The sequence below is a fragment of the Antennarius striatus genome, chromosome 6 (genome assembly GCF_040054535.1).
Source record: "Antennarius striatus isolate MH-2024 chromosome 6, ASM4005453v1, whole genome shotgun sequence".
Taxonomy (NCBI): domain Eukaryota; kingdom Metazoa; phylum Chordata; class Actinopteri; order Lophiiformes; family Antennariidae; genus Antennarius; species Antennarius striatus.
Genome location: NC_090781.1, coordinates 4981831 through 5001884, shown reverse-complemented (window position 1 = coordinate 5001884; position 20054 = coordinate 4981831). Strand labels below are relative to the sequence as shown.

At 46.1% G+C, this 20054-nt stretch overlaps 1 protein-coding gene and 1 long non-coding RNA gene across 4 annotated transcripts in view; one reads left to right on the top strand and one right to left on the bottom strand.

Moving 5' to 3' along the window:
• lrrc75a (leucine rich repeat containing 75A) overlaps positions 1 to 20054 on the bottom strand; it is a 112497-nt gene that overhangs the window by 24360 nt on the left and 68083 nt on the right. The window lies entirely within an intron of this gene.
• On the top strand, positions 3830 to 6381 carry LOC137596341 (uncharacterized). The gene is made up of 3 exons (XR_011035531.1): positions 3830 to 3879; positions 5382 to 5445; positions 5569 to 6381. It is a non-coding gene; the product is annotated as an uncharacterized lncRNA (long non-coding RNA).

Below are 20054 nucleotides of genomic sequence, written 5' to 3'. Positions count from 1 at the left end.
TTGTTTCCAAAAACCTTTTCAACCCAGAACTGAGGCCACGAGACAGAGTTGCAGTCCTACACACATCATAAATTTATGAAAGCTAAATTGATTCAATCTAATGTAAAGAATGACAGAATATCACACAGAAAACTACTATCTACAAATATCGGGTCATTAAATATGAGACTTTGAACACTAGATCTCCATCATCCAAAGCTCTGGCAGTAAGTCAGCTGATATCAGATCAGCATATTGATCTATTTTGTTTTACATAAACTTGGCTCTCTCATGACGAAAATGTTTAGTTTAATTGGTTCAACTCCACCCAGTTATACCAGTGCTCAGATCCCTGTAGATACTGAAAGTGGAGGGCATGTTGCTGTGATTTATGACTCAGGTCTAATTAATCCTCAACCTAAATTACACTATATGTCATTTGAAAACGTGATTCTTTGCTTGCCTCATTTATCCCAGGGAGCGGTGCAACCTTTTTTAAAATATTTTTTTTATTTTTATTTTCTATACTGGAATGATCCCCTAGGCCTAGGGGAAATGAATAGCACACTCTAGTGTTAGTAAGTCACACATGTAACACACACACACACAAGGAGTGTGTAAGCATGCAGTGGGAGGTAGTGGCGGGCAGCTCCTGCTTGGTGCGCCCTATTGAGCAACTTGTAAAGGGGGATGGCGCCTTGCTCAAGAGCGCCTCGGCAGTGCTTGGGAGGTGAGCTGACACCTCTCATTGTCAGCTCACACTCCGGGTGGCTGGGTGGGAGTGGGAGTCGGGCCGCAGACATGGGGAACATTGGACGACCCGCTCTACCAACTGAGCCACTGCCACTGCTTGTACAAACCCGTCCTGTTTGTAATAGATTACTACACCCACTCCAGCCATTCTAAAGCACTCTTTACTGTCCACACAAACGGGGAAATTGCATGTAAACTCCTGTTTTACATGCATATATATATATGTGTTAGTAGCACAGCACACACAAACACTGTATACAGACCCCTGTAAACACACTCTGTCTCTGTTCAGCTCTGTCTCCTGTCTTTTCCTCAGTGACACTGTCTCTAGACCAAACAACATCGCTAGGCTCACCACAGTTTTGTACACCTTTCATTTCATTTTAGCTGAAACTCTTCTATCACACATCACACCTGACACTTTCCTCCACCCGTTCCATCCTGCCTGTACATGGTTCTTCACCGCTTTCCCACACTCTCCATTGCTCTGGACTGTTGACCGTAAGTACTTAAAATCCTCCACCGTCTTGATCTCTTCTCCCTGTAACCTCACTCTTCCACTTGGGTCCCTCTCATTCACACACATGTACTGTGTTTTACTGCGGCTAATCTTCATTCCTCTCCTTTCCAGGACAAACCTCTACCCCTCCAGCTTCTCCACCACCTGTTCCCTGCTCTCGCTGCAGATCACAATGTCATCTGCAAACATCATAGTCCATGGGGATTCCTGTCTAACCTCGTCTGTCAGAGCTGATCCCTGATACAGTCCCACCTCCACCTTGAACTCCTCTGTCACACCTACAGCACACCTCACCACTGTCTTACAGTCCTCATACATGTCCTGTACCGCTCTCAAATACTTCTCTGCCACTCAAGTTTCAAGTTTATTTATTCTTATATAGCCCAGATTCACAAAGAATGTCTCAAAGGGCTTTACAATCTGCACATGGACAATGTCCCTCTGACCTTTGTGTACTGCGAGCTGTACGAACCTCACATTGGATAAGGAACAACTCCCCCCAAAACCCTTTTAACATGGGAAAAAAATGGATGGGAGAAACCTCAGGAAGACTACAGAAGAGGGATCCTCTTCCAGGAGTGGACAGATGAAGCAATAGCTATCGCATGTACAGATTAACAACACAATAATAATAACAATGACAGTAATAATAACAATAATAAATGTATGACAAAGGCATGCTGATCCATCCAGTAGAGTGAGTCACCACCAGCCAATGAAGCACACAGAGGTCACCAATTGCAGAGGATCCACCACACTCATTGTTCTCAAAAAAGTTACAGTGTACGATTACCCCTGCCAAAACCCAAAAACCACAGCTGAACCCAATGAGATGGAACCAGACTTCCCTAGTGGATGGTGAAGCAGGTCCAGACTTCCTCATACAATACCAAATTCCTCTCCGGGCACCCCGTCATAAGCTTTCTCCAGATGATGTTCAGATCTTGGACAGGGATGATAAATAGTTGGAGAGAGGAGTGAAAGAGGCCATCCACTTCAAAGTGGAGAAGCCATCTCTGAACAGGGAGGGTGGTCTGCGACATCACCTTTCTCCCATTTACAATCACGTCCTTTCAAAACTCCCAAAAAGATTGTCTCAGCAGATTGCCACAGGTGATGTGTCTCATGCTAATGACCCTCATAAGCATACAAAGGTGAAACTAACATCTCAGCGACCCCCTTTGACACCCCCACCAACAATCGTTGAGGAGCCAGATGGGTTTCAACGACGGTCGTTGTGTGAATAGCACTGACCACACCCCACAGGGTTTATAACCTGGGACATGATCAGCCACTCTCTGAACTGAAGAAGTCTCTTGGATGAGAGACGAAACGTCTTCAAGAACTTTCTTAACATCCAGTGGATTGACTTAAACATCTTTTGGATAACCATGACCTGGATGACTGAGAACCTACACAGACATAATTTGTGGATTTTGTCGTGTTTTTTGCTCAGCTGCTTTTGGTTCCCTTTGCTCACTTGAGTTTTCAGCCTGAGCAATACACTGTTTATTTTTACTTTTTGTGTCAATCTCTGCTCATTGGGGTCCAGATTTGAACAATCCATAACAGAGGTTCAACAGCTTGGGAAGCCAGAGGGTAAACAGGGTGAAGTGTCAAAAAATGTAAATCTGTTGTTGGAATGGGTTTCCATGGGTATATAGGAGGAAATGCTTTTACATCTGCAGGAGTAATACTCTCAAAGCGCTGCTTTCCACACCGGTTTGTATTAGAGACATGCTTGATCACACCTTGACCATAATTTATAATTATACAGAGAATTAGCAACTCTCATTTTAGCAGAAAACATTTCACTGATACTAGGGATCTACAAGACATGATCACATGACCAAAATGGATAACTGAAGGTTTCCATTGGAAGTCTAATGAATGACTGTACATTTACATGAAAAAAGTTAAGGCATATTGCATTCTGTGAGAGGTGACCTGTAAGAATGTGGGAAAAATATATTCACAGAAGTCTGCAGCGATACTTTTCTATTAAAAAAACACAAACACAATGAGTGAAAGAAATGGTTGGACACTCCCCTTGCTGGTTCGGACTGACACTAAGAAAAAAAGATTTAAAAAACCCTACCAGCAAACCAAACATCATTTTATTAACCTGTATATGATTCTCCCTGTTCATGTAGTATAAACAAGGACCTAACTGCAACACATACAACTAAACCAGACCAAGCCAAGCACCGTTTCCCTAACTTGCAGTTGTAATGTTGTAACATGTAGTATTTTACATTTCAAAGACAGAGAATTTAATGGAACACATAATAATTTAGAAAATTCCAATTCCACAATGACTTTGTGGGGTCATTTAGTTGAAACTTAGATGTTAGTTGTCTTCTGGCTTGGTCTTCATAGCCATGTTATGACATATACAACTAAAACAAAGGTGACTATCAAATAAAAGAATGTCTTCCTCAGACACACCACATTCTTATGTGCCTGAGCAAGACCCCCTGAGAATATTTCATATTTTGGCAAGGTCTGCAGACAAGAGAAGAGGTCTGCTGGCTGTTTAACACTTCCAGCTGCCTCGTTTTAGACCACAGAGTGAACGTACTGAGCTCAGTGAATGGGGTTGTTGTTAAGCAGCCGGACAATGAACAGTAAGCCTTATTGTTCTTGCTTTGTTTTCCATTATTCACAATAACAATTACTCTTCTTGAATAGGTAAACTGCCTGTCAGTTGATTTACATTTCATATACGGTGCCAGCTCTATAACATACAAGTGTCTTTTTTAATTACTGTAGTAACTTCCGAGGGGGAGGGGGGCAGATCCAGTGCAGAAAAACAACTTCTTGTTCCAGATGGTTCTGATGAACCTCCTTTGCCTTTCTCTGTGAAATTATGTAAATTGTGAATGTGTGAGTTTGGAATAGAGCATTTTCATACCTACATTCATAAATCATTAAACTTAAACTGAAATGTTTACAGTATATTTCTTTTGAGAGACTCCAAAAATTTTTATCTTCTGCTCATGCTAGTATTTTAGAGCTGATAAAAATGTTCTAGGCCTCAAAAGAACTTCACCCACTTGCTCTCATGCAAATAGCCACACTTGTTACGTAATATCTCAATTCACTGTTTGCGAAACGTTTGCCTTTGATGTTGGAAGCTCAATCAACTATCACTTGGAAGACATTAACGTACATTGTGGATGACTATTGACAGTGATCCTATGTAGCCCAAAATAAGGTGTTAAGAGGACACTGTTCCAAAGTATGAAGTGATTTGATTATGTTTATAGTAAAAAATACTTGATCTTTCAGTTACAGTGAATATTGCTCTATTGTCTTTAAAAGAAGAGATAAGAAATCGTAGAGATACAATTTCTCTGACAGTGACCTCCTGACATTTGAACATCAGGGTTTGTTCTGAGATGTTCTGTCAATGTCCTTGATGTTTGACTGAGAAACAGCAAAGCCAAGGACAAACAAATGTTTATGCAAGACATTGGGCCCGTTTCACAGAGCCGGTTTAGTGGAAAACCTGGGTAAGTTAACCCTTAAATCAGGGAAAACCAGGGTTTCCGGTTTCACGAAGGGAGGTAACTTAACCCAGAGTCAGAGAAATAAACCTAGCCTGTGTCACGAGGCGAGGTAAAGTAAACCTCTACGTTTGTTACCATAGTAACAGATTATGAAGCTCGCCTGGTCTGGAGGAGGGGCCGTGTCACAAAGCAGGTTCAGTGATAACCCAGAGTAAGTTAACCCAGCAATCAGGGAAAACTAGGGTTTTCCGTTTCACAAAGGGGGGTAACTTAACCCAGAGTTAGAGCAGTAACCCTGGCCTGTTTCACGTAGCGAGGTTAACTGAACCTCTGGGTTTGTTACCGCAGCAACAGACTCTCTGAACATAACCTACTCGGGAGCAGGTTTTATTCCAAAAACCCAGGGTTTCTTTTGACTCCACCCCCTTTCACCGCTGCTCGCACGGCTTCATTTCATGGTTCTGTGAGACGGAGAGTTTTACCGACGTAAGGTTTTATAAATAACTCAGTATTTTAGAGGTATTTTAGAGGTATTTTAGAGGCAAACATGGCATTTCCGTTTGACATTGAGTCCCTTGATGAAGTTTCTGCATTTAAACTTTAAACTTTCACCCCAGTTTTTCTATTGCCCCGGAGAGAAAACCATCAGAATGATCAAGGAGGAGTTCCACAGGACTGCAGGTGAATGATATAGAAATCTGATCAATTCATTTGAAAGTATGTTCTATTAATGATATTGTGCTGCAATCCCAGACTTGGGTTATTAATTTCTTTTGGATGTCCCAATGTAAATTGCTGCCATAGATGGTACCCACATTCCCATCAAGGCTCCCTCACATAATGAAGGTGATGATGTGAAGAGGATGTCAATTCACAGCAAATATATGCAGGTACAGGTAGATTGACTACTGTTTCAACATGTTAAAGACTGCATCATAGATAAACTAACATCTGTCCACATCATATGTGATGCTGCAAACTACATTTTCCACCTTTATTTGTATAGCGCTTAATCACATCAGCAGACATTTCAAACAGCTTTAACAGACAGACACTCAACAGAACCCTCCAGAGCAAGCACAGCATACTGATATGGAGACGGAGCGGTCCTGATCGGTTCCTGACTCACGGGTGTATGATGAGTCTCACCTGAGCATCAGACTAATGCAGTAACTAAAGATTAGCACAATAATTCACTTGTCTACATCGTTTAATCCACTCTAATGAATCTATTTTCCATCACAGGAGAGTCTGATGGTTGTTTTCTGGGGGACAGGGGTTACCCATGCCAACCGAGGCTGCTAACCCCTTACTAACGCAGGCCTCCAACAGAACTTCAAATGGGTTCACTGCAGGATGAGAGCCTGGGTGGAGATGACCAATAGGCCTGAGGAAAGGCCGTTTCCAATGTGTATGACATCTCAGGATGATTCCTGAGAGGACCTGTGATGCAGTTCTGTCCTTCCTAGTATTGCCACTATCAGAGGAGAACAACACCCTACCCCACAAACTGAACACACCGATGATGACCCCTTCCACCTGCCAGCTATCCAGGGTGACAGAGCAGTGACTCAATCTGCCAGAATTATTTCAGAGTCTGTCAACTCACTATCACCACAGCGGGCAATAAAAACATACAATATACATTTCATTTGGTCATCTTTATTACTTGTATTACTTATCCACCTCCTTTTACAAGAAAGGAGGTGGATTAATCATCTATACCAACGATAGATGGTGGCATCCGGGACATGTGACGGTGAAATCAACACTGTGTAACCGCGATCTGGAGCTAACAGCTGTTAGCATCAGACCCTACTACCTGGCGCGTGAATTTTCACACATCATTGTCCTCGCCATCTACATCCCTCCACGGGCGGACCCCGAGACTGCACGAGAGACCATCTTTGGGACCACCTCCGCTCTTCGGACCCGGCACCCGGAGGCGCTCGTCATTATCACCGGTGACTTTAATCACATCACATTGGACTCATCTCTCCCCACAATGGTCCACTGTGTAGACTGCCCCACACGGAAGAACAGAACTATCGATCTGTTCTACACTAATGCTAAGGAGGCATACACCACTATCCCCCTCCCCCCACTAGGTAAATCAGATCATAACCTTGTGTACCTACAGCCCACCTACATCCCGCTGGTGAAACGGCTGCCAGCAACAACACGGCAAGTCAGGAGGTGGTCCCCGGAAGCAGAGGAGATGCTGAGGGACTGCTTCCAGACCACCAACTGGGATGTCATCGTGGGCTCACATGGGGAGGACATTGAGGGGGCAGCTCAGCGTTTTACAGATTACATGAACTTCTGTGTGGACACCGTGGCCCGTGTCAGGACAGTCAGGTGTTACACCAACAAGAAAACCCTGGGTAACAAAGGAAGTCAAGGCTGTCCTGAACAGAAAGAAGCGAGTATTCAGGAGCAAGAACGAGAAGGAGATGAAGAAGGCCCAGCAGGAAGTGAGACTCTGCCTGAGGAAGGCCAAGGAGGCGTACGGGAGGAAGCTGGAGAAGAAGCTGGGGCGCAACCAGGTGCGGAAGGTCTGGAATGGGATGAGAACCATCACCGGACACAGGAAAAGGTGCAGCACTGTGGAGGGGAACAGTGAACGAGCAAATGAACTAAACAGCTTTTTCAATCGGTTCAGCTCTCCCACCACTCCCGGCTCCTTGTCCCAGGCCTCTCCCGGCCCTGCAGACTGCTCGACTGATGCTCCATCCTCCTGTGCTTCCTCTCCTTCCACCCCTTCCACTTCTCCTTCCACCCCTGCCCCTGCCACTTCTCCCGAGCCCACTTCAAGAGCTGCGAAGCTCAACGGCCCCACCTCAACCACTGGACTTCCAACCTCGCCACGACTTCCTGCTCCCACCACGGCCGAGACCGTCATCACTGTAGACCTGGTGACGACAACTCTGCGGAGGCTCCATCCCTATAAGGCGGCTGGACCGGATAAGATCTCCCCAAGACTCCTCCGAGCCTGTGCTTCGGAACTAGGGGACCCCCTGCAGCGATTGTTCAACCTCAGCCTGCGGCTGGGGAGGGTCCCATCATTGTGGAAGACCTCCTGCATCGTCTCGGTACCCAAGAAAAGACGCCCTACTGAGCTCAACGACTACAAACCAGTCGCTCTTACCTCCCAATGTAGTAAGACCCTAGAGCGACTGGTCCTGGAGCTCATGCGTCCACAAGTGCAGGGTGCTATGGACCCTCTCCAGTTCGCCTATCAAGCCAAGGTTGGGGTTGACGACGCTGTCTTGTACCTCCTCCACCGTGTGCTCTCCTACCTGGACAGCAAGGGCTGTGCCGTCAGGGTGCTCTTCTTTGACTTTTCGAGCGCCTTCAACACCATCCAGCCCCCGTGGAGTGGTGCCAACAGAACCAGCTCCAGCTCAACGTCTCCACGACCAAGGAGATGGTGCTGGATTTCCGGCAGGCACCTCCCGCTCCACAGCCAGCGATCATCGAGGGCAGTGAGGTGGAGGAGGTAGGAAACTATAAGTACCTGGGACTGCAGCTAGACAGTAGACTGGACTCGTCACTCAACTCGGACTGTGTGTACAAGAAGGGGCAGAGCAGGATGTACTTCCTGAGAGGGCTGGCCTCCTTCAACATCTGTCCTAAGCTCCTTCTCATGTTCTATCAGTCCGTAGTCTCCAGTGTGCTGTCATACGCCATTGAGATATGGACCATCTGAACAGACTCATCCACAGAGCTGGCTCAGTGGTCGGGCTGAGCCTGGACTCTGTGGAGACAGTTCTGGGGAACAGGACCATGTCTAAATTCAGGGCTATCATGAACAACACCAGCCACCCCCTGCACACCACCTTCTCCCAGCAGAGGAGCACCTTCAGTGACAGACTGCTGTCACACAGCACCTCCACAGAGAGGCCGAGGTCCTCCTTCGTGCCCCGTGCCATCAGGGGATACAATGACTCTCTCAGGAGGAGCGGGGGGGGGGGGAGGTGGCGAGGTCAGCACGTGGTTAAATGGATTTAATTTAATTTCATACAGTTTATATTTTAATTTTATTTTATACTGTTTTATATTTTAATTATAATTTTTTTAGTATACGTATGTACTGTTAATGCTGCATGTGTCTGTTAGTGTAGTGTATGTCTTGTGGTATGTTCTATTTGTTTTTTCCTGGTGTTTGGCTGAGCAGTGGATATGTGCAATTTCCTCCGGGATTATTAAAGTATTAATCTATATATCTATCTTACAAATACAAAGTTATTTCTTAGATCGTTTCAGTGGTGAACATTCTAATATTCTACATGATTCAATTGTGAACAACACTCACCTCTAATTTGTGCTCCACTATGTTCAAATCTGCCCTCCTAATCTGGGGGTCCAAAGAAACCATTTGTTATCCGTTGTCTGTATTTCATAGAAAGTGAGGTTGATACACTTCTTTAACAAATAGCTGGAAATATGAGGACATTAAAACATACTGTTGCATATGAATTCCACAGAATGAACCACTGGGTTGCTTTACCCTGAACTTGGAAAAACCAGGGATTTCGGTTTCACAAACGGGTTTTAGGGTTAGTTTTTCTAACCTGGGGTAAATTGACCCACAGTTTAACAGACACGACAACTCTAAAAAAAGCCATCATCAATGGAGCCCCGAGTCGACGATTCACCATGACGACGGACGAGACGCGCTCCACAGCGCTTTACAGCAGTCGGAGTACAGATTTTAATTTATTAGTATGAACACTTTGAGGACATTTTCAGAAGAAAGAGAACAGCGTTGCAGCTGCAAAAAAGAGCGACATATTGTGGGAGTGAATTGCTGAACTAAACTATGTTTAAGTTTAAACATAGTCCACTGACAGTAAAAATATGGAAGTAAACGGCTTCAATAATAGTTAATTTATTTTATTTAGGTGCGATCCAGTGGGAGGAGAAGCACACGTCAGCAGCTGAGAATGAAGTATAAAAACATCGTTCACACAGGTCTGACTTCTGCATCATCTCGTTAGGGATCCTCCTCATCCTCATTGTGTTAGATATTGTACAGTAAGTATTAAGTGGACGTCTGACTATTCAATTGTTTTATCGCCAACATAGTGCTCGTTTCACTCACATAAATGCGCTCTCATCTACTGTCTATCAGGTTCTGTTCAATAAGGAAATATATTTAAACGTTTTATTGTTGTGTAAATAAAACAGTAACTGGACATATACACGTTACAAAAACAGTTGATAAGGATATTCACACCATTGCGTACACCTATATTATCTAAGAACTGAAATCAAGAGCTGACATGTAGCTCGTTTGATACAGTAATAGCCAAAACTGCTTTAGTTCTTACATCAGTGGCTGTGGCATTGTCCTGCTTAGAACCGCTTTAAGGTATTCCAAGTTTTATTTTATGTCTGTTTTAGTCAAATGATACACACAGGAGTTAATAATCAATAAAAAAGAAATTAACAAGAAATGGAGGAAAACATAGGTGGTCTAATATTTTATGTTACTGATTGTTCTGTTCCCATTGCTTCACATTCTGGTGGAATACAGAGTGTGACATTTATCCTCTACTGAAGTATTAACAAATTCTAATCCTTTTTTAACAGAGCATGGATGGACAGTAGCAGAAGGGTCCCAACTGCAGACTATCACAGTGAAATAGACACTCAGTGACCGCCAGCTGTTCATTCTGTGGAATTCATATGCAACTATGTTTTAATGTCCTCCTCATGTATTCCCATCAATCTGCTGAATAAGTTTATAGGATTTTCTTTCTAAAAAAGTACAGAAAATAGAAATGGTTTACTAGGACCTCCAGATTAGGAGGACAGATCTGGACATAGAAATACTGGAGCACAAGTTAGAGGTGGGTGATGGTCACAGGTGAATCGTGTTAACTATTAGAATGTTAAGTATTATAATGATACAAAAATTACTTTGTATTTTTCAGAAATAACTATGCCCACAGGAAATGTGTCTTATATGTTTTTATTGCCCGCTGTGATGGTGGTGATGGTGACTCTGAAATGATTCTGGCAGATGGAGTCTGTCACTGCTCTGCCGTCCTGGATAGCAGGAATCATCCTGAGGTGTTGCAGGCTCTCTCATGTAATGTATAGTGGATTCATTAGACTGGATTACACAAGGAAGACAAGTGAATTATTGTGCAAATCTTTAGGTTACTGACCACAATACAGTCTGCTGCTCGGGTAAGACCATACATCCAAGAGCTCCACATCAGAAATGTAGTCTGCAGCATCACATGATCTGGACAAATGTTTATCTATAATGCAGTCTTGAACATGTTGAAACAATGTTCAGTCATCAAGTACCTTGATGGGTATGTGTGCAGCCAATTACATTGGGAAATCCTAAAAGAAATTTAAGTTAATAATCCAATTTTGAGGTTGGAGCACAATGTCATTAAGACAATATCATTTGCAATCATTTATCAGATTTCTACATTATTCACCTGCAATCCTGTGGAACTCCTCCCGATTCTGTGAGGTTTATCTCCAGGGAAATAGAAAAATTGGGGTAATAGTTTCAAGGCGAGGCGCACTGAGCATCTCTCACATTATATAGACAAAATAACGTTTGCAAATACAAAATAAAAAACTGACCACTACCTACACACAAAACTGCTGCAGTTGTGAGGATGGATCAGGTCGTGGATGTGTATGATGGATGGACGTAAATCAATCGGTACCGATCATAAAGACAACTGGCCGGGCTATGACTGGACATCTGAACGCGATACAAATTTTAAAAAAAATCTCTGTGAATTAATGCGGAAACTCCATTAACAGGCTCTTCATCAAACGGACATGCCATGTTCACCTCCGAAATATGGAGTTATGTATAGAAACCTTACTTCGGTCAGACTCTCCGTCCAACAGAACCAGGAAATGAAGCCGCACGAGAGGCGGTGAAAGGGGGCGGAGTCAGAGGAAACCCTGGGTTTGTGGAATAAAATCTGCTCCCGACCAGTTTATGTTGAGAGAGTTTGTTACTGCGGTAACAAACCCAGAGGTTCAGTTTACCTCGCGTCATGAAACAGGTCAGGATTACTGCTCTAACCCTGGGTTAACTTACATCCCTTTGTGAAAATGAAAGTCCTGGTTTTCCCTGATTTCACGGTGAACTCATCCTGGTTTTCGACTAAACCTGCTTTTTGAACAGCCCCACGTCACGAAGCAGGGCTAACGAACCCCGAGTACAATCTGTGGTTCTGGGTTGCTTTACCCTGAACTTGGAAACCCAGGGTTATCGGTTTCACAAACGCTTCTCGGGGTTAGTTTTTGTAACCCAGGGTAAATTGACCCACAGTTTAACAGGTGCGACGCCACTTTAAAAAGCCATCATCAATGGAACCCAGATTCGACGAGTCACCATGACGACGGACAAGACGTGCTCTGTGTGACTTTACGTAGGTAAAGTACAGATTGTAATCTACGTGTATGAAGACTTTGAGGACATATTGCGAAAAGACGAACAGCGTTGCAGCTGTAAAGAAGAGATGACTTAAAACTGCTGCTCAAGTCGATGCGTACGTCTAAACGTAGTCAGTTGGACTCACAGTAAAATTACGGAGGTAAATGGCTTGAATAATACAGTAGTATTAAATTATTTTATTAGATGCAATCCAGCGGGGGAGAACCGCACATGTCAACAGCTGAGAACGAAGTTTAAAAACATCATTCACACAGGTCAGACTTCTGCATCATCTCGTTAGGGATCCTCCTCTTCCTCAATATAACATAATGACATTGTACAGTAAATAATAAGTGGACGTTCGGCTTTTCAGTTCTTTTATCGCCAAAAGAATGCTCTTGTCACACACATAAATGTGCTCTCATCTTTAAACATTCCATGTTTCATTCTCTGTGTCTTTTAGTCAAATTATACATAGTTAATAAAAAGAAAAAGAAAATAACAGGAAATTGAAGAAAAGAAAGGTGGTCAAATATTTTCTGTTACAGATTGTTCCTATTGCTTAACATTCTGGTGCAATACAGAGTGACATTTAGCCTCCACTGAAGGATCAACACTTTCTCATCCTTTTTTAACAGAGCAAGCTGGACAGTCTGTCACATCCAATGTACGGACAGACGCTCAGTGAACACCAGCGGTTAAGATAGATAGATAGATATTTAATTAATCCCGGAGGAAATTGTATATATCCACTGCTCAGGCATTACATAACGAATAATACTGGATAAACACCAGGAGAAAAAGAAACACTGACATCACAGGACATACCACAAGACATATACTACACTAACAGACACAAGCAGCACTAACAGGACTTATATACTAAACTATAACTAAAATATAAACACTATAAAATTAAAATATAAACAGTATAAAAATTTAAAAATATAACAGTATAAAATTAAAATATGAACAGTATAAAATTAAAAAATATAAACAGTATGAAATTAAGCACGAAGGAGGACCTCAGCCTCTCTGTGGAGGCGCTGTGTGACAGCAGTCTGCCGCTGAAGCTGCTTCTTTGCTGGGAGAAGGTGGTGTGTAGGGGGTGGCTGGTGTTGTTCATGATAGCCTTAACTTTAGACATGGTCCTGCTCTCCAGAAGCGTATCCACAGAGTCCAGGCTCAGCCCGACCACTGAGCCCGCTTTGTGGATGAGTCTGTTCAGACGGTCCATATCTCTTTTCCTGGCCCCCCAACCCCAACACACAATGGCATATGACAGCACACTGGAGACTACGGACTGATAGAACATGAGAAGGAGCTTAGGACAGATGTTGAAGGAGGCCAGCCTCCTCAGGAAGTACATCCTGCTCTGCCCCTTCTTGTACACACAGTCCGAGTTGAGTGACCAGTCCAGTCTGCTGTGATCACTGGCTGTGGAGAGGGAGGTGCCCTCCGGGAATCCAGCACCAACTCCTTGGTCGTGGAGACGTTGAGCTGGAGCTGGTTCTGTTGGCACCACTCCACAAAGTCAGCCACCAATGCCCTGTACCCCCCATCACCCTCCCGGATACAGGCCACTATCGCAGTGTCATCGGAGTACTTCTGTATGTGGCATGTATCCGAGTTGTGCTTGAAGTCTGATGTGTAGAGGGTGAAGAGAATGGGGGAGAGAACGGTCCCCTGTGGCGCCCCCGTGCTGCTGGTCACCATAGAAGACAAACAGTCCCCCATACGGATGTACTGGGGTCTGTCAGTTAGGTAGTCCGTAATCCAGCTCACGAGGTAGGGGTCCACAGCCATGGAGGTCAGTTTATCCTGCAGGAGCCGGGGCTGGATGGTGTTGAAGGCACTTGAAAAGTCAAAGAAGAGCACTCTGACGGCACACCCCCCGGCATCTAAGTAGGAGTGCACACGGTGGAGGAGGTACAAGACAGCGTCGTCAACCCCAACCTTGGCCTGATAGGCGAACTGGAGAGGGTCCATAGCACCCTGCACCTGTGGACGCATGAGCTCCAGGACCAGTCGCTCTAGGGTCTTCATTACGTGGGAGGTAAGAGCGACCGGTCGGTGGTCGTTGAGCTCAGTAGGGCATCCTTTCTTGGGTACAGGGACAATGCAGGAGGTCTTCCACAGTGACGGGACCCTCCCCAGCCGCAGACTGAAGTTGAACAATTGTTGCAGGGGGTCCCCTAGTTCCAAAGCACAGGCTCGGAGGAGTCTTGGGGAGACCTTATCTGGTCCAGCCGCCTTATAGGGACGGAGCCTCCTCAGCGTTGTCGTCACCAGGTCTGCAGTGATGATGGTCTCCGTCGTGGTGGGAGCAGGAGGTTGTGGCGAGGTTGGAAGTCCAGTGGTTGAGGTGGGGCCGTTGAGCTTCGTAGTTCTTGGAGTGGGCTCGGGAGAAGTGGCAGGGGTGGAAGGAGAGGAAGCACAGAAGGAGGGAGCATAAGTGGAGCGGTTTGCAGGACCGGAAGAGGCCTGGGACAAGGAGCCGGTAGTGGTGGGGGAGCTGAACCAATTGAAAAAGCTGTTTAGTTCATTCGCTCGTTCAATATTCCCCTCCACAGTGCTGCGCCCTTTCCCATGTCCGGTGATGGTTCTCATCCCATTCCAGACCTCTCGCACCTGGTTGGGCCCCAGCTGCTTCTCCAGCTTCCTCCTGTACGTCTCCTTGGCTTCCCTCAGGCAGAGTCTCACTTCTTGCTGGGTCTTACTCATCTCCTCCACGTTCTTGCTCCTGAACGCCCGCTTCTTCCTGTTCAGGACAGCCTTGACTTCCTTGGTTACCCATGGTTTGTTGTTGGGGTAACACCTGATTGTCCTGACAGGGGCCACGGTGTCCACACAGAAGTTCATGTAGTCTGTAAAACACTGAGCTGCTCCCTCAATGTCCTCCCCATGTGAGCCCACGATGACATCCCAGTCGGTGGTCTGGAAGCAGTCCCTCAGCATCTCCTCTGCTTCTGGGGACCACCTCCTGACCTGCTGTGTTGTTGCTGGCAGCCAGCGGGATGTAGGTGGGCTGTAGGTACACTAGGTTATGGTCTGATTTACCTAGTGGAGGGAGGGGGGTGGCGGTGGATGCCTCCTTAGCATTAGCGTAGAGCAGATCAATGGTTCTGTTCTTCCGTGTGGGACAGTCTACACACTGGACCATTGTGGGGAGAGATGAGTCCAAGGTGACGTGATTAAAGTCGCCGGTGATAATGACAAGCGCCTCCGGGTGCTCATGGACATCAACTCCTCCCTGGAGTACACCAGCATATTACTATACATTATCTAAATTTAAGATAAGAAAAAATACACAGAGAAACAGAGAAAAAAACTCGCAAAATTATGCATAACAAACTCGCTCTGAGCAAAGGAAACTGCAGCCTGCTCGCGCATGCGCAGTTGATTTTTGCAGTTGATATTGCAGTTGATAATTCAGTGGAATTCATATGCAACTGTATGTTTTGATGTCCTCCTAATGTATTTCCAGCTATTTGTTAAAGTTTATTGAATTCACTTTGAATGAAATACAGACATCAGATAAAAAAATGGTTTCTTTGGACCTCCAGATTACGAGGGTAGATTTGAACATACAAATTGTGGAGCACAAGTTAGAGGTGGGTGTTGTTCACAAGTGAATCATGTTGAATATTAGAATGTTCACCACTGAAATGATCTAAGAAATGGCTTTGTATTTGTAAGTAATAAAGATCCATCCATCCATCCTTCCATTCACTTCTGCTTATCCGGGGTCGGGTCGCGGAGGCAGGAGCTTAAGCAGGGAGACCCAGACTTCCCTCTCCCTAGCCACTTCGTCCAGCTCCTCTGGGAGAATCCCAAGGCGTTCCCAGGCCAGCCGGGAGACATAGTCTCTCCAGCGTGTCCTGGGTCGTCCCCTGGGCCTCCTCCCAGTAGGACTTGCCCGGAACACCTCACCAGGGAGGCGTCCAGGAGGCATCCTAACCAGATGCCCGAGCCACCTCATCTGGCTCCTCTCGATGTGGAGGAGCAGCGGCTCAACTCTGAGTCCCTCCCGGATGACTGAACTTCTCACCCTATCTCTAAGGGAGAGCCCGGACACCATGCAGAGGAAACTCATTTCGGCCGCTTGTATCCGGGATCTCGTTCTTTCAGTCACCATCCACAGCTCGTGCCCGTCGTGGCTGCAACCCCCTTTCGGCTCAGCTCCTTCTTCACCACGACGGACTGATACAGAGACTGCGTCACTGCAGACGCTGCACCGATCCGCCTGTCGATCTCCTGCTCCATTGTACCCTCACTCGTGAACGAGACCCCGAGATACTTGAACTCTTCCACTTGGGGCAGGATCTCATCCCCAACCTGGAGAGGGCACTCCACCCTTTTTCCGACTGAGGACCTTGGTCTCAGATTTGGAGGTGCTGATTCTCATCCCAACCGCATCACACTTGGCTGCGAACCACTCCAGTGAGAGTTGGAGATCACGGCTTGATGAAGCCAACAGCACAAAGTCATCTGCAAAAGCACAGACGCAATACTGAGACCACCAAACCGGACACCCTCAACGCCTTGGCTGCGCCTAGAAATTCTGTCCATAAAAGTTATGAACAGAATTGGTGACAAAGGGCAGCCTTGGCGCAGTCCAACCCTCACTGGAAACAAATCTGACTTACTGCCGGTAATGCGGACCAAACTCTGACATTGGTCGTACAGGGACCGAACAGCCCTTATCAAGGGGTTCGGTACCCCATACTCCCGAACCCCCCCCCCCCCCCCCCACAGAACCCCCCAAGGAACACGGTCGTAAGTGTTACACGCCCCAGGGGTGTGGCTAGTAAAACAGACTATATTTTAAACTGCTCTGCTAGGTAGACCTGAATAAACAGGGAAAAACACAAGACAGAGTCAGTTTTGGTGTACGTTATCCTCTCTTCCTTGGTCATCTCAATTTATTAACAATCATGTTTCTTAAATCACTTTACTGTTCTTTGTTTTAAAGAGGTTCAATCATTTCAATCATAAATCATGTTCACAAAATATCAATGACACACATTTTCTCCATAGTTTCATCATCAATTCAATACATTCTTCTTTACATACATGTCCATATTCCCATGTGTTTTCATTTCTCAGCATCCATATACTGTAATAATGTTTGATTTTTACCAATCATGTTGCTTACTGCATAGAATTAGTCCATTCTGTTTTCGTACCGTCACATCCCTAATGACTGTATTGTTTTTAATCATCACATCACTATTAAAGTATTTATAGAATCATGTAATCATTTCTATCATCATGTAACTAGGTAAATCAAGAAATAATCATGAACAAAACACAATATCCCTTCTGTTCTGCTAACAGGCTAACACTGTATCAGTATAATATAGTGTATAAAGACAACTGGATGCACTTCAAGGCAAAACTGGAGAGAATTAACAATATACAAAAAACGGAAATGTACTCTTTCAATGTAAACAATAAATCACACATCCAAAACACAAAACAGGAGCTTGTAAGACTAAAGGAGCAACAAAAATAACATCAGTGAAAACCACCTACATGTCACGTAGTGGACGGCCGTAATGGCTGTTGCCATGAAAGTTAGCATAAAACCCTAGATTCCGCTACATACATTAAACTACTAGAAAGTAATGTCATTTCTGGCATAAAACTGAGTCAAGTTTTGTTTTATAGTACAAAGTGCTCATAATAAACGTTTTTCATGTGCCAGCGTTATACCTACCTGAATAAACAGGGAAAAACACGAGACAGAGTCAGTTTTGGTGTACGTTATCCTCTCTTTCTTGGTCATCTGAAGAAGAACGTCACGTAGGCACCTAGCTAACCTGTCTCTGGAAACGTAGCGGCCACCTGGTGGCGGAATGTGGAATAGGTGTATTCCTAGAATATAGATCCCTATTTATTCACAATCCACATGAAGGCTATTCTAAGTACAAGACAATTATCTAATATTACAAAAATGTGACTACACTTTTGTGTATGTCACAAACGCCTTCTCCAAGTCCACAAAACATATGTAGACTGGTTGGTTGGGCAAACTCCCATGCCCCCTCAAGGACCCTGCGGAGGGAGTAGAGCTGGTCCACTGTTCCACGGCCAGGACGAAAACCACACTGCTCCTCCTGAATCCGAGATTCGACTTCCCGACGGACCCTCCTCTCCAGAACCCCTGAATAGACCTTTCCAGGGAGGCTGAGGAGTGTGATCCCCCCCGTAGTTGGAGCACACCCTCCGGTCCCTTCTTAAAAAGGGGGACCATCACCCCAGTCTGCCAATCCAGAGGCACTGTCCCCGATGTCCACGCGATGTTGCAGAGGCGTGTCAACCAGGACAGCCCCACAACATCCAGAGCCTTTAGGAACTCCGGGCGGATCTCATCCACTGCCGGGGCCCTGCCACCGAGGAGCTTTTTAACTACCTCAGTGACCTCAACCCCAGAGATAGGAGAGCCCACCTCAGAGAACCCAGACTCTGCTTCCTCGTGGGAAGGCGTGTCTGTGGGATTGAGGAGGTCTTCGAAGTATTCTCCCCACCGAGTCAAAATGTCCCGAGTTGAGGTCAGCAGTGCCCCATCCCCACTATATACAGTGTGGATGCTGCACTGCTTCCCCCTCCCGAGACGCCTGATGGTGGACCAGAATTTCTTCGAAGCTGTCTGGAAGTCGTCCTCCAAGGCCTCACCGATCTCCTCCCACGCCCGAGTTTTTGCCTCAGCAACCACCAAAGCCGCATTCCGCTTGGCCAGCCGGTACCTATCTGCTGCTTCAGGAGTCCCACAGGCCAAAAAGGCCTGATAGGACTCCTTCAGCTTGACGGCATCCCTTACCGCTGATGTCCACCAACGGGTTCTGGGGTTGCAGCCACGACAGGCACCGACCACCTTACGGCCGCAGCTGCGGTCGGCCGCCTCTACAATGGAGGCGCGGAACCTGGTCCACTCAGACTCAATGTCCCCCGCCTCCCCCGGAACGTGAGTGAAGTTTTGCCGGAGGTGGGAGTTGAAACTCCTTCTGACAGGGGATTCCGCCAGGCGTTCCCAGCAGACCCTCACAATACGTTTGGGTCTGCCAGGTCGGACCGGCATCTTCCCCCACCATCAGAGCCAACACACCACCAGGTGGTGATCGGTTGACAGCTCCGCACCTCTCTTCACCCGAGTGTCCAAGACATGCGGACGCAAGTCCGATGACACGACCACAAAGTCGATCATCGAACTGCGGCCTAGGGTGTCCTGGGGCCAAGTGCACATATGGACACCCTTATGTCTGAACATGGTGTTCGTTATGGACAGTCCACGACAAGCACAGAAGTCCAATAACTAAACACCACTCGGGTTCTGATCGGGGGGCCGTTCCTCCCAATCACAGCCTTCCAGGTCTCAATGTCATTGCCCACGTGAGCATTGAAGTCCCCCAGCAGAACGATGGAGTCCCCAGTGGGAGCGCTCTCCAGCACCCCCCCCAAGGACTCCAAAAAGGGTGGGTACTCTGAACTGCTGTTTGGTGCATAAGCACAAACAACAGTAAGGACCTGTCCCCCCACCCGAAGGCGGAGGGAGGCTACCCTCTCGTCCACTGGGGTGAGCCCCAATGTACAGGTGCCAAGCCGGGGGGCTATAAGTATCCCCAAACCTGCTCGGCGTCTCTCACCATGGGCAACTCCAGAGTGGAAGAGAGTCCAACACCTCTTGAGAGGACTGGTACCAGAGCCCAAGCTGTGTGTGGAGGTGAGCCCGACTATATCTAGTCGGAACTAGTCGGACCTCACACACCAGCTCAGGCTCCTTCCCTGCCAGAGAGGTGACATTCCACGTCCCAAGAGCCAGTTTCTGTAGCCGGGGATCAGCTCGCCTAGGTCCCTGCCTTCG